General features: G+C 41.8%; 1 protein-coding gene across 4 annotated transcripts in view; it reads right to left on the reverse strand.

The window, feature by feature from the left end:
• The window catches only part of LOC125458118 (protein FAM13B-like), a 118,631-nt gene extending 97,503 nt beyond the window's left edge, over nucleotides 1-21,128 (reverse strand). For all 4 annotated transcript variants that reach the window (XM_048543025.2, XM_048543023.2, XM_048543022.2 and 1 more), the window contains exons 1-2: nucleotides 20,884-21,128; nucleotides 12,126-12,293 (exon numbers count right to left, since the gene is read on the reverse strand). The gene's annotated coding sequence lies outside the window, so the exon portion shown is untranslated. The remainder of the gene's footprint in view (nucleotides 1-12,125; nucleotides 12,294-20,883) is intronic.
• Nucleotides 21,129-22,285: the final 1,157 nt, after the last annotated feature.

Below are 22,285 nucleotides of genomic sequence, written 5' to 3' on the forward strand. Positions count from 1 at the left end.
ATCTATAGGCCCTCCCTAACAGTGGTCAAGTGCATAAGACGAAATATGTACAATAACAGGATGCCAATAATCATGAGTGACTTTAATCTACATTTTTAAAAAAAGGGGAAAAAATTTAAAAATCAGATTGGCAGTTGTAGCCTGGAGGAGAAGCTTACTGAATACATTTGAGATGGCTTCTTACAGTTGCACTTCTTGGAATTAGACAAAGCAGGTTATATTAAGCTTGCCACTGTGTAATGTGACACAACTAATTAAGGGCCACAGAGTAGAGGTGTGCTGAGGTAAGAGCAACCACATGTGATTGAAACAGAATGCAAAAATTCAAAGGGAGAGCACAGTGAATGACTACTAATTTAAACTTAAATAAGAGTAACTACATGGGCATGAAAGCTAAAGAAAAGTGAGCAGCATACTAGTCTACGGGACAGATAAAGAGACACAGCTGCATTATTAATGAGGATATTTCAGAACACTCAGAATAAATACATTCCTACAAAACAAAACGACTTCAAAAGGAAGGACCTCCCACCTGTATTTAACAAAAGTACTTATAAAAAGCACTGAATGGAGGAAAAAGCACATAACTGCTCAAAGGTGAGTGACAGATCAGATGACTGATCAGAATATAAACAGAGAATGACTGAAGAGTTAATCAGGAGGAAGAAATTAGAGTACAGAGGAAGTTAGCTAGGATAATAAAACCAAACAGCAAGGGTGTCTACAGGTGTTTAAGGAGGAAAAAATATATAAATTGATTGATGGTCCTCTAAAGAGCAAAAGTAGAGAATTATTAGTCGATACTAAGGTAACAGCAGAGGAACAAATGTTTGCTCAGTCTCCTGTACAGATGAAAAACAATCCAGCAATAGCTCTAAATCAGGTGGTGATAGACAATAAATTATAAAGTATATTTTTTTAAAAAAAGGAGAGAATTAGTACTAAGCAATCTGATCGAACTGTGGACTGACATCTCTGGGTAGAGATGGATGTTACTGAAACAAAGTAGTGTTGAGGTACTATGCAATAGTGCTTATTTTCCAAATTTTAATAAAGATTCCGTCAGACTGCAAAACAGCAAATATAATCCCTCTTGAAGGAAGCAAGGGGGCAGAAAACTGGAAGCTGCAGACCAGTTAGCCTGATGGGTCTGAGAGAAGATGTTTGAAATCAATCATTAAAAATATGATAGCTGCAGACTTAGAAAAGCGACGCAACTAGGCACAGTGTGGTTTTGAAGGAAAAATCATGTTTATCCAATTTATTAGTGTTTTTTTGAAACAGAAACACCTTGTGGATAAAGAAGATCCTGTAAATATATGATATCTGGATTTCAAGATGGCATTTGAAAAAGAGTCATAAAAGTAAAACATCACAAAAATTAAGAGTTCATTTTGCAACAGGTAGCATGCCAGCAACAATACTGCTGGCAGGAAGAAAACAGGCAGAATCAATGGGTCACGTTTTCAGGATTGGCAGGATGAGAGTCTTGCATGGCATGTGTGCAGGGATCTCGACCTTTCTCAACTCACAACAACGACTTACTGAGGAGATCAAAGGGATAGGCACAAAGTTTAGGAAAGTATCTAATGAAAACATAAAGCAAGTCATAAATAGATGATCATGCGATTATAAGATGTAGGAGGAGAATTAAGCCATTGAGCCTGCTCTACCATTCAATTAAAATCATAGCTGCTCCAATAATCCTCAACTCCACTTTGTTGTTTTATCCACAGAATCTTGAACTCCTTAGTGGTTAAAAATCTGTTCATCACAGCCTTGAATGTAATTAATTAGCCAGCCTCCACTGCCTCTCCAAAAGAAGAAAAATCACAGATTCACCTTCCTCAGAGAAGATTCCCCAGCGTGTTCTTAAATGGGCTAAACCTTACCCAGAAATTATCCTCTCTGGTCCTAGACAAATAGGCAAAAATCTATCAGGTGGAGCATAATGTGAGGAAATGGGACAGCAGCATGATTAATAAGACAGGCTACTGCTTAAACAGAGAATGACTGGGGAATTCTGGAGGTGCAGAGGAACTGAGGTGCTCTGCTGTCCAAGTCACAAACAGTTTGTATGCAGGTAGAGCAGCTAATTACGACAGCGATGGGAATATATTCTTGGACAGGAATCGAGTATAAAATGGATGTTCTACTTCAATTACACAGCGAGATCAAAGTTTGAGTACTGGTTGCAGTTTTGGTCCCCTTATTTATGGAAAGATTAACTTTTTCCATTCATAGAAGATAGGCTTCCTTGGCTGGACCAGCACTTATTGCCCATTCCTAGGTGCCCTTGAGGTGTTGGCAAGCTGCCTTTTTGATGCGCTGCATTCTATTTGGTTTAATTAGACTCATATTGCCATTAGGGAAGAAGTTCCAGATTATTAACCCACTGACACAAAGAATGGTGATACATTACATAGCCAAGTCAGAATGTTGTTGAGCTTGGAGGGAATCATGCGGACAGTGGTGTTCTCATGAAACTGTTGCCCTTTTCCTTCCAGACAGTCGGGGTCATACATTTAGAAGATACCATCTAAGGAATCTTGGGGAATTTCTGCAGTGCATCATGTAGGTGGTACATGTTACTACTCTACCTAGGTGGTAGAGGGAACAAATGTCTCTGAATATATTGTTAATCAACAGGCTTTTTCCTGAACAATGTCAAACTTGAGTGCACTGACGTTGCATTCATGCAGACAAAGGAGCATTCCAATCACACTCAGGCGTGCACTTTAGTGATGACGGAAGCATACTGGGAAACCAGGTGGAGAATTATTCAGTACAGGAATACTGGCCTCTGACCTGCTCTTGTAGCCACAGTATTAATATGGCTAATCAACATGCGGTCACTGGTAACACCCAGGATGTTGACAGCAAGGGATTCAATGATAACGCCACTGCATGTCAAGAAATAACTGTTAGATTGTCATTGCTAGGCACTTTTAAGGTACAAATGTTGCTTGCCAGTTGCCAATCCAAATCTGACTACTGTCTAAGTCTTGCTGTATTTGAACATGGACTGCTTCAGTATTTGAGGAATAAAAAAATGGTAATAAACATTTTCACATTTGCTGATGTGTCCACTAATTCTGACCTCATGATAGATGGAAGAGTATTGATAAAGCAGCTCAAGATGTTTGGGCTAAGGACACTATCCTGAGGAACTCCTGCAGAGATACTCTGGGAGCTGACATATCTGACTTCCAACAATCACAACCACCTTTGTGCCAGGTATATGACTCCAGACAGCTTTCACCTCCAATTCCCACGAATTCAAGTTTTGCTAGAGCCCTGTAATGTCATGTTTGGACAAACATGATTGTCAAACCAGGACTGTAATCAGGTTATTAGGTAGAGGTGCCCTGGTGGAACCCAAACTCAGCATCAACAAGCAGGTGCTGTTCACTGCACTGTTTAATGACTCCTTTGATTACTTTGCTAACAAGATTAGATTGATACAGCAGTAAATGGACAGGTGGAATTTGTTCTGTTTTGTTGAAAACAGGAAATGTGGGCAATTATTTGCCCAGTCAGGTAGATGCTGGTATTTAGCTGTAATGGAACAGTCCAGAGATTTACTGGACTGAGTTGTGAAACGAGCATGTTGTCTCAAGCATAAATTACACAGACTTAGCTTATTCTCCCAGAATTTAGAAGGGTGAGGGGTGGGTTGATTGACGTATCGTATCTTGAATCATTTTAATGACTTTGACATGGAAAGGATGGCTCCTCTTGTAGATCAGTTTTAAAATTATGGGGTACTCTTTCTAGAGATTAGAATTTTTTTTCCTTTGAAGTTTGGGACACTTTGGAAAACACTATCTCAGAAGGCAGTATAGGCAGGGTTACTGAACTTTTTAAAAACGGATGGATAATTGCTTTTTAACGGGGACATCAAAAGGTCATCTGGGATAAATGGACACAATATGGTCAAGAAGAGATTGAGACACAGAGCAGCCACAATCTTAGTAAATGGTGGAGGTTCAATTGGCCCATTTGTCCCCTTTTTCCTCATTTCTTGTGTTCATCATCTCAAGAATCCACAGGTGAGATGCAAGATGTTATCCCTGACAGTGGAATCTAGAATCAGAGGGCACAATTTCAGAATAACTGGTACACTGTTTAGAATTGACAAGGGGGATTTCCCCCCTGCCCCCAGTCAGGGAGTGTGGTGAATCTTGGAATTCACTGCCTACAGGCCTGTGGAAGCAATCATTTAATTCATTCAAAACTGGGCTTGATGGATTACTAGATTTAAAAAAGGAATACAGTGATAGTGCAAGAAAATTGTTTCGAAGTAATAACTCAGCCAGGATCTCACTGAATAGCAGAGTGGGCCTGAGGGTTCAATGACCTGCTCCTATTTCTCTCGTTGACATAGGAAACAAACAGAAGTAAAGATTTGGATGTATGACTGAGATTATTAATACTGTGATAATATTTTGGCTTTAAGAGATGTATTTTGTCCTGGTCAATAAAATAGACAGCTTGAGGGGCTTTGGCTGTTTAAAAAAAATATTGGAACAATGGAAACAGTATGAATAGGTTGAATCAGGCTCCGACAGATCCAGGGTTTTCATTTAGGTTTCAGTAAGTACTGGAGTTTTGAAGCTGGCTATGGAAGCTGTGTCTCTCTCTCTGGGAATTTTCTGTTACAGCTAAAAGCTAGAGTTCTCTTTTTGGCTACCAGAATCGCATGAGAGACAATCTATTTTACTAGACTCTGCCAAGGGAGTGTTAATGGGATATTACTACATTGGAAGAATTGTTGTTTGGTGGTTAAATAATTTATTATTCTGTCAAGTTTTCCCAGTAGAGTTCAAGTTATACCAATTTTTTTCTTTAGCTTATATAATAACTAGATGTAAGAATAAAAAAAGTGTGCTTTGTTTAAAGCAGAGTAGCACATTCAAATGCATAACACCTGTAAAAGAGCTCTTTGACCTTTTATCTTGCTTGAAGGCACGTGAAGGTCTAGGCTATCTCCTTGATAAGTTTAAAGGAGGTCTGGACTAGTATATAACAATACTGCCAAATCTGCACAAGATGCTACTCTGGACTTGTCAGCAGATGCACTCATCTACAAAGGTCAGGAATATTGTCTCTTAACTATTAATGTGTGATTTGAGATATTCCATTTCAATGGCTGTTGAACATTCGCATTATGCACAAGAAAATTAGAAGTCTATAACTAAACAGAGCAAATGCAAAGGTAGGTGCCAATTAAGAGACTCCAGAATTTTTTTAAAAAACTGGTCAGTACTTACAGGACACAGAAAAGTCATTTTATTGTCCAGCTTCAGGTACTCTTGGAACATAATAGGCAAAAAGTGAAATAATGCATTTTTTAACCGATCATATTAACTAATGAATTACAGTATTTGATTCCAATGAAGGATATGCTTTTCTCAACATGGTCTATGACTTTGATAGCATTTGATGCAAGATCAAAATATGAAACATAAACTCAATTTCTCTATCTGATGATACTACCTAACCTGAGTACTTCCAACACTTTCCACTTTGAGTGTGAGGTTATATTTATTTCTTGCCCACCCTATTAGGAGGTCGTCCTGAAGCAACTGGTTTGCGTGCATGGCATAACCATAATAGATGTTGCAGATACAGCACTGGAGGATAGGTATAGAGTTCATAATAGGTCGAAAGAGTCCATTTAAATGGTGTGCCAGATTATCATTTAAGCACAATTTCACAACTGCAACCATCCAAGGCAAGCAGCAGGTAAACATATCCTCATACCCCTGACTTGATATTTGCAGATAGTGGCAATACTTGCAATACCAATCCTCAGGCTGAAATAGCTGTCCCAGTTAACCTTATCAATTGTCAACTCCAGGACATAGATGGGAATATCGATAATGGCGACACCAATGAAAATTTTGGGGAAGAAGTTGTGCCTACTTTGATTGACATTTTTTAAAAAAAACATCAAAGTCCTATTGTGGGCTTTTTACCATATCAACTATCCTGACCAGTGGGAGTTGCCTTTTTTCCTGCTTCTCTTTGGAGAATGATATAAAGCTTAGTGTAGGATTTGTCAGATAAACAAAATGCATAATAGAAATATGAATTTTTTTTTTAAAAAAAGACTTCAGATATTTTGCAACATTAAAAATCCATCGAAGTAATGTGCTCAAAGGAGAATGTGAAACAGTGGGAAGTGGGAAAGTTCAGGAGTTGATTAGCTAGTGAAGAAAATATTTTGGATCAAAGTGAATAATACTTGACTTGGATGAATAGGGAGGAAAATTCAGGTTGACAAGCTATTATTTGGGATTTCAACAATGGCGTGAGGGGAAGGGAGAGGAGTGGGTAGTGTTGGGAGAAAGTGGTACACCTTGGACAAGTAAAACAAGGATAGCAAAACATTACTTTATACACTTACTTAGTACAAGGAAATGATAGCTTTGATTAGGAGTGCTTATATTTTCTACAACAGAACCAAGACTGAACAAAGCTGCTTTGTTGATTCCACTGGCTTAGTCTCACTTCAAGAAAAGAATGGTTTTGGCACTCTGGAGTATAGTTTCACATGCATGCTCGTGTTGATGTAGGTGGCAAGCGTGCTCACATACTAATCGCTCAGTTTAAAAATCCAATAGCTTCCTATGCATCAACATTAGCCAAAATCATCCATTCTGGAGCTCGACCTCAAAATTACCTCGAATAACAAACTAAAGCTCAGGGAAAAGAAAAATCCATCTTATACAAAATGCTTAGACCACATTTAAATCACTATCAATTTTCAACTTCTATTATCTGATTTTAAATACCTAGTGCTGTCAAAAATTAAAATGGTTTTTAAAAAGGAAACAGATTTAGAAAGTGATCACCTAATCGCAGGTTCAGCCAAGCTTCAGGAAACCCATCCCTATATTTGCAATGCAGCTGCTGATCCAAGACACTGCTCAGGACCATGTTACCTCCAAGAATCATTCACTTTCCCAAATTTAGAACTGTATTTTCTTGTTCTCTCATATTGGACACTATACTGCACCCTCACTTTCTATTAATGTTTCCATGTACGGGACGTTGCCGCTCTCTGGGTTACACACAGTAATAAAATTCCTTTTCCTTTACTCAGAAGAATCTTGAGGCTCACAAGTGTGGGGCACATTGAAACACCAATATTACTCAAACAGATGCAGCAATGCAATTCAAGCACTGTGCAGCTCAACAGTCAACAATACCCAAGCCACTTAGCCATCTCATCATTTGACAAAGACATGATGGAATTGCTGTTAGTCAATACTGCTACAAAAAGTACATTCTTTTTATTATAGAATGCATGTAAAGTTGTGAAGAAACAGAGACACACACACACATTATCAAGTCCAATATGGCTCTTCTGGAGGTCATTTTGGACTGGACAGTTTCTATTCAAAAGCTTGGTTCTTATTTCAGATCTCCAGCATCTGCAGTATTTTGCTCTCATTTGTAGGCATTCAACATTGGCTTTCTAGAACATGCACTCACCAGACTACGTAAGTTTCTTAAAAAAGAAAGTCATTAACAGATCAAATTTTGTCAACTATTTTTCCTTCAGATTCTTACAGTGCTACGAAAGACCAGTTTCAGAATAAAAGCACACAAAGGAAGCAAAAACAAGAAAAAAGCCCCACTAATACTGGATCTCCTCTGGCATTGCTTACTGTGCATCATGAGCAGTTACTGGTTCAACTCTAGGAACTCTGCTTAGTTACCTCCTTACAAACTGCAGAGTTAAAATAGATAAGGAATTGGCAGATATACTCTTGAAAAATTTGCAGGTCAAAGATTTACAATCAAATGAATAGGAAGGGGGGAGCCAATCCTTCCCTCCTGACCTCATCCGAAACATTTTGGTACCTTATTTGTTTCAGGAATTGAATCCCCAACCTTTCAAATTCTATTAAAATTGTAAATTTAGTAAACTACTACATATTGCTTTACCCAAATTCTTCATGTTATATCCAGGATATACAGGGTTGATATACAGATTGGAGGTATGTTCCCAGTGTTAAACTATGTTAGAAAGTGTTCAAACTTCCATAATCATTAGCAGAATTTTCTCAGATTGTCTCTCTTCCTTAAATCTGCAATTATTATTCCTCAAAAGTCAAACTCTCAAGAGAGCAACCCTCAACCCCATACTTCTCAAATTACAACCCCCAACCCAGATCTCCAACATCACAATGTTTTGCCTCGTGCCAATTTCATGAAACTCCATGTTGGAATCCTTCAAATAAAGTGTCCAACTTGCCACAGTACTAAAATAGGTCTCAGTCACATATTACATCTCACGCAGTACTGTCAAAAAAAAAACCTCCATCTCCTCCTGGAGCTGTCTGAAGGTTAGGCATTGTGGCTATAACCGTCGTCCTTTAAGCACCACTTCAGGGAAATGCAACAAATTCTATCAAACTCCTAAATTACGCTTTAGAAATAATGAGCAGGCTTTGGGGAGTCAGAAGACAAGTTACTTGCCACAGAACTCCCAGCATCTGTCTGGCTTTTTTTTGTTTATGATTCATTCACGAGATGTGGGCACTACTGACTAGGCCAGCTTTCATCAGGTAATTAGGGATGCACAAAGGGTTGATGAAAATCAACCACATTGCGGTTACCTATGCGAAGTTACCAGGTAGGAAAGCAGTTTCCATTTCAAGGACATTAGCAACCATTTTTCTGTGACAAATCGATAAGTTTCATTGTCATCATTGGACTTCCATTTCCTGATTTTTAATCAATTCAAATTTTACCACGTGCATGACAGGTAGCCACAGTATTTATAAAATTGGGCTAGTTCAGTTCCTGGTCAATGGTAACTAGGACATTGCTACAGAAGGATTCAATAATGGCAACATCACTATTTCACAAGGGTGATATTGCCTGGTACACATGGCATGAACGTTACTTACCACTCATCAACCCAAGCCTGCTTACTCAAAGACTTGCTGCATTTGAAAGTAAACTGCTTCAGTACCCGAGGAATCCCAAATATTAGTGAACATTGGTTAACCATCACCAAACCTTTCCAATTCTGATCCTATAATAAACGAAAGGTTATCAATCAAGCTGAAGATGTTTGGAGTGAGGACGCTATCCTGAGGAGCTCAGCAGCAATATCCTGAGACTGGGATGACGGACCTCCAACAGGCAGCTATCTTTTTCAAGCTGGACTTGACTTTATCTATTCAAATTGTTTTTCCTTCATTCATGGGACATGGCCTTAATATTTAGTTGCCCCCTAAGATGGTGATGGTTACCTGTCTTCTTGAACTGCTGCAGTCTACACACTGTAGGTAGACCCACAATGCTGTTAGGAAGGGAATTCAAATGTTGACCCAATGACAGTGAAGGAACAATGATATATTTCCAAGTCAGGACAGTGAATGGCTTGGAGGGGAACTTGCAGAAAGTGGTGCTCCCATTTATCTGCTGCCCTTGCCTTTCTATATGGAAGCAGTCTTGGGTTTATTAGGTGCTATCTAATTTAGTGAAGTTCTGCAATGTACCTTGGGAATAGTAGCAGTGTGTCCTACATTTTGCTGTATGTGGTGCCAATCAAGCATGCTGCTTTATCCAAGATGGTGTCAAGACCAAGTGTTGTTGGAGCTGCACCCATCCAGGCATGTGAGAGTATTCTATGGCATTCTTGACTCTGTCTGTTGCCAACAAGGCACAACTTTGCGAGTGTAATATTCCTAGCTTGTAACCTACCCTACATTGTGTTGATGTAGCTAATTGAGTTGAGGTTCTGTCAATGGTAACCAAGGATACTGATAGTGAGGAATTCAGTGAATGGTCACAATGAATGTCAAGAGCTGGTGGTTAGACTGTTACTTCACAAAAGATGATCAGCGCCTGGTATTTGTGTCGCATGAATGTTACTTGCCCCTTGTTAGCCCAAGTCTGGTTATTGTTTAGACATTGCATTTGAACACTGACTGTTTCATATCCAAGGAATCACAAATGGGGCTGAACAGTTATGCAATCACTGACAAACATCCCCATTTCTGTCCTTATAGAGGGAGGGAAGGCTGGCGATGAAGCAGCTGAAACGATTGGGCCAAGGATACTACCGAGGAACTCTCGCAGAGATGGCTGACAAGCAACCATAACCATTTTCTATGTATGACTTGAAGCAGCAGAGAGTTTGTCTCCTGAAATCAGTTAATCCCAGTTTTTCTAAGGCTCCCTGACGTGGTATTTGCTCAAATGTGTCCTTGATGTCAAGAGATGTCACTCTCACCTCACCTCCAGAATTCAGCTCTTTTGTCCATGTTTGAACCAAGGCTGTAATGAGATCAAGAGCTGAGTGGCCCTGGCAGAACCCAAACTAGGTGTCACCAAGCAGATTACTACTGAGCAGGCAGTGCTTGATAGCACTGCTGATGACACCAACCATCAGGCTACTGACAACCAAGAGTAGACTGGTGTGTGCGTGGTTTTGCCGGTTGGGGGGGGGGGGGGGCAGTGTTGCTGCCAAATCAGCCAGGTTGAATTTGTCCTGCTTTGTCTTTAGAGCACATACCTGGAAAAGTTTCCACACTGTCAAGTAGATGCCAGTGTTGCGACTGTGCAGGAAGAGCTTGGCTCAGGGACCACAAAGTTCTGAAGCACAAGTCCTCAGTACTATTGTTGGAATGTCATCAGGGTCTACAGCCCTTGCACCAACCAATGCCTCCAACAGTTTCTTTACATCATATGGAGTTAACTGAATTTGCTGAAGACTAGTATGTGATGCTGGTAGCCATTGCAGTAGGCAGAGATGGATTATTCGCTCAGCACTTCTGGCTGAAGACTGCTGCAATTGCTTCCGGCTCATCTTTTGAGGTGATTGTTGGGCTCTTTCAACATCGAGGATGAGGATATTTGTGGAGGCTCCTCCTCCAGTAAGCTAATTGTGCACCTTCATTCATGACTCGATGTGGCTGGACTATGGACTTAGATTTGATTTGTTGGTTGTTGGATCACCTAGCTCTATCACTTGCTGCTTATGCTGTTTGGCAGGTAAGTGGTCCTGTTTGACAGCTTCACAGTATGTCTGATGCTGATCCTGCTCCTGGTATGCCCTCCTGAACTCCCCAGTGAACCAGGGTTGATTCCATGGCTTAGAAGTATCAGTTAGTGGGGGATATGCCAGGGCACAAGGCTGCAGATTGTGCTGGAGCACAATTTTGCATTCTTGACAGTTCAGTGCCTCATGGATACCCAGTCGAGTTGCTAGATCTATTTTAGGTCTGTTACATTTCGTCACCCCTGCTCCCAACCAGTTTCCACTGACTTCAACTTGCCAGGTCTCCTTGCCACAACACATAACCAACGCTAAAGGCAGTCACTCTTATCTCTGGAATTGAGCGCTTTCATCCATGCAGGGACCAAGACACTAAAACGGCCTTTTTTAAAAAAACACAAGCAGTCATCATTTCAAATGCAAGAATAAAGTTGAAAACGGTCTGCAAAAATCTGTTTAAATTAGTTTTATGTGGGCTTGCAAATGGTACATCAATGGTCTCATTAATCTCAACTACTGCTGTTTATCTCCTCTCTTCCAATTATCACTTGTGTTTTGTTCTTTTCCCATTAACTCTTTCTTTTTGTTTTGGTTACAGATGGTGCATGGAATTGTACAGTGAGAAAATAAACAATAGTTGACTCAAACTACAATTAGAATGAAATCAAATGTAAGCCATGGTCCTGATAGCTAGCTAGCTTTGCTCCTCTTATTCTGTGAAATGAAAGATGAGAAAATATGGTCAGATTATCTCAATCTAAATACTATTATCACACTGATTTATTGCTGAAAGAGACTTTGGATAACACCTACAAAGGATTATAGGTTCATAAAGCCTATGAAATTCACTAACAGATAAAACATCCAATATATGATTGAAGTGGTTTAGATAAAAATAAATCTACTTGTAATTATTAGTTTAAAAAATAAATGTCTGATTAAAAAAGCACAAAAGATTGAGAAAACATGGAAAATCATTTCAATTAACAGGTAATTCAAGAATAGGAAACTGGCATATATCCTCTTGCCAGGTTTGTGCAGGAAGAATCAATTGATTAAAAGAACATTAACTAACAATGTCCCAAATCTAGAAACCTACCTCTGAGCACAGACACCCACTTAAAAAATAACTTATACACCAAATCACCCTTAGTGAATAAGCATTTTTTTTAGCCAGCTATGGTTGCTTGAGATTGTGGCAGAAGATCAACCTGTAGTTCCTCATTGAAGAAACACAGAATTCGTCCAATCTTTCTTGACAATTAACCTAGAAAAGAATAAACATATACAATAAAATCTCCAAAATAACCTCAAATATTGTATTGACAAAAATGAAATTTAAACTTTATTTTGAGGCATTTCAATCATTTTTCTCTCACTTCCCCTCAACCTACAAAATTAAAAGCAAATTCAAAATGGCATCTAAACTAATTATCCATTCAGAAACCTCAGTATGATTGCTCTAACTTTCCTTCACACAGTCTTGTTCAAAGCATTGCTGTCAAGGCTAAACAGTGGTGAATCAGTCTGTTTCAGCTTGAATCAAACCTAATTTAGCCTCAAGAGCTGGTAGTCAGCATTAAACCCAGATCTAGTTTAAATTCTATAGGTGCTAGCCTTAAGGAGGTTTGTTTCCATCCCCCAGAGGGTTGCAGTCAAAGAGGAGACTAGTCAAGAACCCAGATGAAACTGGATCCTCATTAAGTGACTGAACCAAGCCCTTTATTTTGGAGCATCTATTGTCAACTTAATGCAGCTAACAATAAATTGCAAGATAATAAAATGTGAGGCTGGATGAACACATGCTATGCCTGCCTCTTTGGAGGTTACGTGGAACAGTCCCCTTCCGCACCTACACAGGCCCCAAACCCCACCTCTTCCTCCGTTACATTGATGACTGTATCGGCGCCGCCTCTTGCTCCCCAGAGGAGCTCGAACAGTTCATCCACTTCAACACCTTCCACCCCAACCTTCAGTTCACCTGGGCTATCTCCAGCATATCCCTCACCTTCCTGGACCTCTCGGTCTCCATCTCAGGCAACCAGCTTGTTACTGATGTCCATTTCAAGCCCACTGACTCCCACAGCTACCTAGGATGCACCTCCTCCCACCCACCCTCCTGCAAAAATTCCATCCCCTATTCCCAATTCCTCCGCCTCCGCCGCATCTGCTCCCACGATGAGGCATTCCACTCCCGCACATCCCAAATGTCCAAGTTCTTCAAGGACCACAACTTTCCCCCCACAGTGGTCAAGAACGCCCTTGACCGCGTCTCCCGCAACACATCCCTCACACCCCGCCCCCACCACAACCACCCAAAGAGGATCCCCCTCGTTCTCACACACCACCCCACCAACCTCCAGATACTCCGACACTTCCGCCATCTACAATCCAACCCCACCACCCAAGACATTTTTCCATCCCCACCCTTGTCTGCTTTCCGGTGAGACCACTCTCTCCGTGACTCCCTGGTTCGCTCCACACTGCTCTCCAACCCCACCACACCTGGCACCTTCCCCTGCAACCGCAGGAAATGCTACACTTGCCCCCACACCTCCTCCCTCATCCCTATCCCAGGCCCCAAGACGTCTTTCCATATTAAGCACAGGTTCACCTGCACATCTGCCAATGTGGTATACTGTATCCATTGTACCCGGTGTGGCTTCCTCTACATTGGGGAAACCAAGCTTTGCAGAACACCTCCGCTCAGTTCGCAACAAACAACTGCACCTCCCAGTCACAAACCATTTCCACTCCCCCTCCCATTCTTTAGATGACATGTCCATCATGGGCCTCCTGCAGTGCCACAATGACGCCACCCGAAGGTTGCAGGAACAGCAAGTCATATTCCGTTTGGGAACCCTGCAGCCCAATGGTATCAATGTGGACTTCACCAGCTTCAAAATCTCCCCTTCCCCCACCGCATCCCAAAACCAGCCCAGCTCTTCCCCTCCACCCACTGCATCCCAAAACCAGTCCAACCTGTCTCTGCCTCCCTAACCTGTTCTTCCTCTCACCCCAAGCCGCACCTCCATCTCCTACCTCCTAACCTCATCCCACCTCCTTGACCTGTCCATCTTCCCTGGACTGACCTATCCCCTCCCTACCTCCCCACCTATACTCTCCTCTCCACCTATCTTCTTTTCTCTCCATCTTCGGGCCACCTCCCCCTATTTATTCCAGAACCCTCACCTCATCCCCCTCTCTGATGAAGGGTCTAGGCCCGAAATGTCAGCTTTTGTGCTCCTGAGATGCTGCTTGGCCTGCTGTGTTCATCCAGCCTCACATTTTATTATCTTGGATTCTCCAGCATCTGCAGTTCCCATTATCACTAATAAATTGCAAGATTTCAGCATCAAGGAACGAAGAGGAGGAAGGTGGGGTGATTGGTTGCTTTTGCCTAACAAAGGAATGTGGAGTATTTCTAGTCTTTAAAGTAAACATGAGGTCTTCAGTTTGTGTTTAGCTATCCAGTCTTTTTCTTAAAAATAGCTTTAAGATATACATGAGAATTAATAATTACAGTAAAAGGGCAAAGAACAGGGACAGATTTATTATTTAAATTGAATACAATAGAGGTGGCAGGCTAGGTGACGTGTTGCTGTTACAGTATGTGGGAGCTGCAGGACAGCAAGATGATCCAGCATCTGTAGTAAGGTTATGCAGCTCCAGCTACTTAAAAACTCTGAGCAGCTGAGCTGGAGTCCAAGCTGCAGACGTTGCACCACACTAAGAAGTTATCTGGCTATTTTTGTCCACGAGGCAGTCACAGTCACCAGACCAAACCTGATTTAGCTGTGATCAGGAACACGACCACGACCACGTGGCTGTAGGTACGGCAGGTATGGGAACTTAAGAGGTAAATTTTAAGGAGCCTCAGCCCTGAACTTGTCCAATAGTCGAGATTCATACAAGAGTGAGGATTGCAGGGAGGATAAAATATATATTCAGGCTATGTGACTTTTCAAAATGCCATGCAGAAAGAAAGAGTTTGGTATCAGCTCTGTTGTTACAGCATGGAAAAGGTTTGATGGCAAGAAATGATCTTGGACTGGAAGATGAAAAATCCATTTAGATGGAGATGACACGGGTGGGAAGCGGCTCAAATGCCCTCTCACACTTGAGGCATTGAGTCATATAGCAGAGAAACAGACCCTTTGGCTCAATTTGTCCACACTGACCAGGTTTCCTAAACTGAACTAGTCCCATTTGCCTGCATTTGTACCATATCCCTCCAAACCTTTCCTATGTAACTGTCCAAATGATTTTTTTTAAAAACTGTTGTAATTGTACTCAGCTTTACCACTTCCTCTGGAAAATTGTTTCATACACCCACCAACCTCTGCATGAACGGGTTACCCATCAGGTCCCTTTTAACTCTTTCTCCTCTCACCTTAAACCTATGCCCTCTAGTTTTGAACTCCCCTACCCTCAGAAAAGGACCTTAGTTACTTACCGCTTCCATGCCCCTTGTGATTTTGACATAGGTCACCCCTAGGGGGGAAAAAAAACCACAGCCTCTCACTAGGGCTCAAACCCTCCAATCCCAGCAACATCCTCGGAAATCTTTTTGGAAGCCTTTCAAGTTTAACAACATCCTTCCAAGAGCAGGGAGACCAGAACTGAATGCAGTATTCGAAAAGTGGCCTCACCAATATCCCAAGCAACCACAACATGAAGTGTCACCTCCTGTACACATGTTTTGATCAATAAAGACTGGCACATCAAACACCTGTCCACCTGTGACACCACTTTCAAGTAACTAGGTACCTGCACCCCTAGGTCTCAGAATTCACCAGGACCCTACCATTAAATGTGCAAGCCCTGCCTTGGTTAGTCTTGCCAAAATTCAAGGTGCATTTATCAGAATTAAACTCCACCTGCCAATCCTTGGCCAACCAGCCCTGTTGGTCAATGTCCTATTGTACTCGGAGATAATGTTCTTTACTGTCCACTAGATTACGAATTTGTCTCATCTGCAACCATATTAACCATGCACCCTATATTCACATTCATATCATTTATGGAAATGACTAACATGTGGACCCAAGACCAATCATTTTGGCACACCATTGGTCACAGGCCTCCAGTATAAACAACAATCATCTACCACCACTCTGTCTCCTACCGTCAAGCCAATTTTGTATCCAAACAAAAACTGAAAGGGCTGCAAGTGCTGTAAATCAGAAACAAAAACAGATTACTGGAAAAGCTCAGCATATCTGACAGCATCTGTGGAGGGAAATCAGAGTTAACTTGTCGGGTCCACTGACCCTTCCTAAGAACTGGATCTCCCTGGATTTCGTGTGATCCAATCTTACTAACTGGTCGACTATGCAGAGCCTTGAAGGCCATGCTAAAGCCCATGCAGACGTATACTGAAGTTCCCTCATCCATCTTCTCAGTCACCTCTTCAAAGGTCAAATTTAGTTGTGTGAAGAATTGTCAAAGCTATGCTGACTACCCCTAATCAGTCCTTGCCTTTCCCAATACATTCCATCCTGTCACTTACGAATCTCCTCAAACAACTTACTGACATCAGGCTCACCAATGTGTAATTAACCGGCTTTTCATGGCAGCCTCAAATACTATCACAACATTAGGCACCCTCCAGACTTCTGGCACCTCACCCATGGCTGTTGATGATACAATATCTCTGTTAGAGGCCCCGCAGTTTCTTCCCTAGCTCCCCACAACCTCCTGGGAAACACTTGATCAGATCTGGGGATTTATCTACCTTTAGGTATTTTAGGACCTTCAACACTGCCTCTTCTGTAATGTGGATTCTTTTCAAGACATCCCTACTTATTTCCAAGTTTCCAGCTTCCATGTCAGTATATACTGTACAGAAAGACAAAATATTTATTTTGGATTTCACCCATCTCCCAATGGAGTCAGCCTCATTGATCTTTAAGGGGCCCCATTCTCTCCCAACTTATTCCTTAACCCTATATGCCAAAGCTATTTCATTTGTCCTTTTTGCCCTCCTGATTCCCCTTGTAAGTGTAGTCCCAACTCCTCCTATACGCAAGGGATTCACTTGATCATAGCTATCTACACCTGACATATGCCTCCCTTTTCTTGAGGGCAGCCTCAAGAGGTCTAGTCATCCAGTGTTCTCTTCTCTTGCTAGCCTTGAACTCGTTATCTCATTTTTGAAAGTCTTTTACTTGCCAAATGTCCCTTTATATACAAACAGTCAACCAACTTTTGAAAGTTCCTGTCTAATACAAAGTCAGCTTTGCCCCAATATGGAAAATAAAACTTACATCTGCAACACACTGGCAGAGGTAGCAACAAGGAAGAACTCAAACTGTATTTGGAACAGCTTCATAGAACACAGAACAGGACAACAGAAATGGGCCCTTCGGTCCACCATGTTAGGTAATGTGACACCAAATTAAACTAATCCTTGATCTATAGCACTCCTGTCCCTGCATATCATCTAAAAGCCTCTTAAAAGCCCCTATCATATCTGCACCTACCATCACTTCAGGCAGTGTGTTCCATGCACCAAGCACATTTAAGAAAACTTGCCCCTCATCTCCTTTCAAATTTTTCCCTTCACCTTAAATGCATGCCCCCTAATATTAGACATTTCAATTCTGAGAAGAAGATTCTGACTGTCAACCCTACCTATGCATTTCAATTTTATGGGCTTCCAGCAAACCTCTCCCTCAGCTTCCTCTGCTTCAGAAAACAATCCCAAATTTCTAACTTCTCCCTGTAACTCATACCCTCTGATTCAGGCAGCATCCTGGCAAACCTTTTCTGCACCCTCTCCAAAGTCTTCACATCCTTCGTGTAATGTGGTGACCAGAATTGAGCACAATAAGATGTAGCCTAACCAGAGTTTTATAAAGCTGCAACATGACATCCTGATTCTTGTACTCAATGCTGTGACTAAAAAGATCATGCATGCCATATGCCTTCTTTACCATCATATCTACTTGTGTGGTCACTTTCAGGGAGCTATGGACTTGAATCCCAAGATCCCTGTTGATCAGTGCTGTTCAGGATCCTGCCAGTATCTGTATAGTTTTCCTTAACATTTGATCTCCCAAAAGTACAACACCACTAGTCACAGACGTCCAGCCAGAAAAATAACACCTTTTGCCACTATCCTGCACCTATGGGCAAGCCAATTCTGAATCCAAGCAGCTAATTTACTGTGGATCCCTTCCATCTTAACCTTCTGGATGAGTCTACCAAAAGGCAATTTGTCAAAAGCCTTACTAAAATCCAACGGACAATGTCCACTGCTCTACCCTCACTGAATGTTTCAAGGAGGTGAAAGTGATGTAGTAAGTCACGACCTGCCACACACAAAGCTATGCTGACTGCCCTAATTAGGCCACAATTTTCCAAATGCACACAAAGAACTGAATTTGGGACAGTTTCATTGAATACATTGTGGATGCAAACAGGGACAAAGCTACTTTGGATCTGAATCAAATGATCTGTGTAAAGGACCCCCAAGGACACAGTGAACATCACTCCAGTGAGTGAATTTTTCCCTTATTCCTTAGTAGAAGGCCCCTTATTTGTGCAAGGCTTTTCAAACCCACATTAGTGCATTCAAACTAAATTCTAAATTCTACCATGAACGAACAGTTTTCTAAAGGACTTTTTAAAAAAACCCAAAAGATTAGAGCAGAGTACTTAAAAATATATAATACCAAACAGAGATAGCAATGCTTCATGAAGGGAGAATCACACCTGGCAAATGTACTAATATTATTTGATGCGATAACAAGTAGGCTAAAGCAGAGGGCTGTGGGTGAAGAGTATAGCTTGTACTCTGCATGAGGAACAGATTTTTCATATGCCAAGAGACCTTGGGGTAGTACTAGGACTGAGTGAATTTGAAGTGACAGGTCTGTCAGACTGGGCATGCAGCAGGTAGTTAGAAAACCGAAAACAGCATGCCAATTGCAAGTCATGCTCAAGGATATCCAGATCCCTCTGTAGCACAGTATTTTGTCACCATTCTCCATTTAAGTGTCTTTTTTTTGGTCCTGTTCTGAAGGAGGGTCACTGGTCCTGAAACGCTAACTTTGCTTTCCCTCCACAGATATTGCTAAACTGGCTGAGTGCTTCCAGAAATTTCTGGTTTTGTTTTCAATTTCTAACGCCCACAATTTGTGTACGCGTTTTACTGTTCTTCCTGCCAAGAAGGCCGACAATCTCATTTCTAACGTTATACCCCATCCATCAAAAATTCACTACTCCCTTCAAACTTCACATATCCTTTTGCAGACTTGAGCATCCTAACAAACTGGTTTCCTATTTATATTTTTACACAAGAATTTTGGCTCAATCCAATCCACCACTTCAAGCCATTAACAGATCACTAATAGTTAAGGTCCCACTGATTTTCACTGGTTACAGTTTGCTGATCTGAAAATAACCCAAATTGCTTCCCGCTTCATTAAGTATTGAGCATACTCGAGCATTTTAATGCAAAAACTGCTCTTGATGTAGTGTCAGTGTCAGACTGCCATTCACAGTTCCACTAGAAGCAGGGAGCAGCAGTCGAGAGGCATCCATGTCAATATTTAACTGCTGTCACCATATATTGATGTTTTATTTGTTATAGCAACCAGTTGCAATATTTTGGAAAAAAGTTATTTAAAACTGTTAAATGTAACCTTCTTACAAGTGACTGGGAGAATGTTGGTGAGGGAGGTGGAAGGAGGAGGAAAGAAGGGTAAATTTTGCATAACAGATTTAGATTAGTAGCAAAGAAGGGCAGTTAGAAAGCTCGACTAGCGCATAAAACATCCGCACGGACCAGTTGGGCTGAATAACTGGTTTGCGTAACTATCGCCGATGTAATCTTTTGGTCTGTAAAAAGGGTGATCTAAATCCGTACAAAACTAATACAACCTCAGCACAGCAGAATTGGAATCGGAAGTAATCGTTATTAAACGATATTTAAGTCAATATACAGAGGAGATAAATATTTCCAAAATCAGACTCAATCCGCTTGTGGAAAGGTATTTCGAATCAGTTATCGCGATTCCTTCTGATTAATGATATATACAAAAAAGTTACGCATTCTCTTCAAATCAAACTAGGCAGAGGGCGATTTATTAGGTATAGTGAAATACAACGCGTCTCTTTCAGCGAACTGAGAAACTTAACACGCCAAAGTCCGGGCCAAGTGCCTGTAGCAAATTAAAGTAGAAATTTCCCTTTAAAAAATTAGGATCAGAATTTCAACTTTCATCCTTGGCAAGCTTGGCGTTTAAGTAATTTCACCAACAGCTTTGTGGCTTTCTGGAATGATCTACGAAATCCCGTTCCAAAAAAAAACATGCGTCAGGACGTTGACAAAAAGGGAAACCCGGTCCTACAACAACAGCACAATCTCTCCAGAGTATACCAGGAGCGAACAAGCCTGGTAAACAAAAAAATATGCCTGCCCATACATGCTGTGTCAGCGTTTGTCGAACGACTACATCAAGGTCCCTTTTTTTCGGTTAAAAAGTATTCTTAATTCGTTTCCTCCAGGTACGAACTACTAGTAAATAAAGGTAGTTGCTCTTAGTATTAAAAAAACTGCGTTTAAAACCACGTCGTATAGGAACGCGGCGGGACTTGTACAACATATTAAATTACTAATGGGGGAAGTAACGTTGTTATAAATTGGAAATCATAAACTGGCGCCCAAATCTAACAGCAACAACTATATTCAACAGTAACCTCCCCTCCTACTGTAACTGGCAGTCACTGCAGCGCATGCGCCGCTGTTGGCCCCTACAAACGGGCGCATACTCAGTGCAGTCCGGTGGCTGGGACTCAATTTGGCGGCTGCACGAACAAGTCCCGACACAGGCCGATCCCACACTTACCTGTCCGGGCCCAAACAACCGAGCTCGGTACAGACCAATCCGGAGTCGATTATTTTCTGCCGTCACGTCGGAAAACACCGCCTCAACCCGCTTCAAAACACCAGCTACAGTCTCGTGAATTCTCTCGTTCTCTTTTCTCTTCTTCTTTCGACTTTTTTTCCGCCCCCCCGATATATTTTCTTCGCTAATGCTCAGGCTTCTGCGTCACCAACCGAAACCGCTACCGGAAGGCGCGTCAGTAGACTGAAGTGACCAGCCATTGGCTGGCAGGCTGTGCGATTACGTCATTGACAAACTAGCAGCTGCTGTCAGACAGGGCGTTGCCATGGAGCTTGGTTGGGAGTGGTAGTAAGTCAAATGATGTAGCAAGAAAAACATTTTTTAAACAAATAAAGCGCATTTAAGTATTTAAAATTACTGCATTTTCCATAAAATCAGGAGAGTTATGATGCAGCAGATTAGAAATGAACATGCCGTTTGTACGTCTTCATTTTTACAAGGATATTAATACTGTAGGTGATTTAATGATTTATTAATTAATATGATTGAGTGTAGTAATAAATGCTGCAAAGTAGACGCTAATGCTGCATACAAAATTGGCCCAGTAATGCCAGTGGTGGAATCTCTAACATGGCAATATTGCAGTCAAAGCTCCCCCTGTAATAGCTATGCAATGGGAACAGTCTCAAAAATGCTCCAAAACACATCAAGGCATTAAGTTTTAGGTTTCCAAACGACACCTCTGCCATCAGCAATCCAACCCTACCACTGAAAACATTTTTCCCTCCCCACCCTTGTCTGCCTTCTGGAGGGACCACTCTCTCCGTGACTCCCTTGTCTGCTCCACACTCGCCTCCAACCCTACCACACCAGGCACTTTCCCCTGCAACCGCAGCAATGGCAATACCTGCCCCCTACTTCCTCCCTCACCCCCATCCTAGGCACCAAGAAGACTTTCCACATCAAGCAGATGTTCATCTGCCAATGTGGTATACTGCATCTGTTGTGGCCTCCTCTACGTTGGGGAAACCAAGCGGAGGCTTGGGAACCGCTTTGCAGAACACCTCTGCTCGGTTCGCAAAAACAACTGCACCTCCCAGTCGCAAACCAATTCAACTCCCCCTCCCATTCCTTAGACGACAAGTCCATCCTGGGCCTGCTGCAGTGCCCCCATGATGCCACCCGAAGGTTGCAGGAACAGCAGTTCATATTCTGCTTGGGAACCTTGCAGCCCAATGGTATCAATGTGGATTTCACAAGCTTCAAAATCTCCCCTCCCCCACTGCATCCCAAAACCAACTGTAGCTTGTCCCCGCCTCCCTAACCCATTCCTCCTCTCACCTATCCCCTCCTCCCACCTCAAGCCACACCCCCATTTCCTTCCTACTAACCTCATCCCGCC

The sequence above is a fragment of the Stegostoma tigrinum genome, chromosome 13 (assembly GCF_030684315.1).
Source record: "Stegostoma tigrinum isolate sSteTig4 chromosome 13, sSteTig4.hap1, whole genome shotgun sequence".
Classification (NCBI taxonomy): domain Eukaryota; kingdom Metazoa; phylum Chordata; class Chondrichthyes; order Orectolobiformes; family Stegostomatidae; genus Stegostoma; species Stegostoma tigrinum.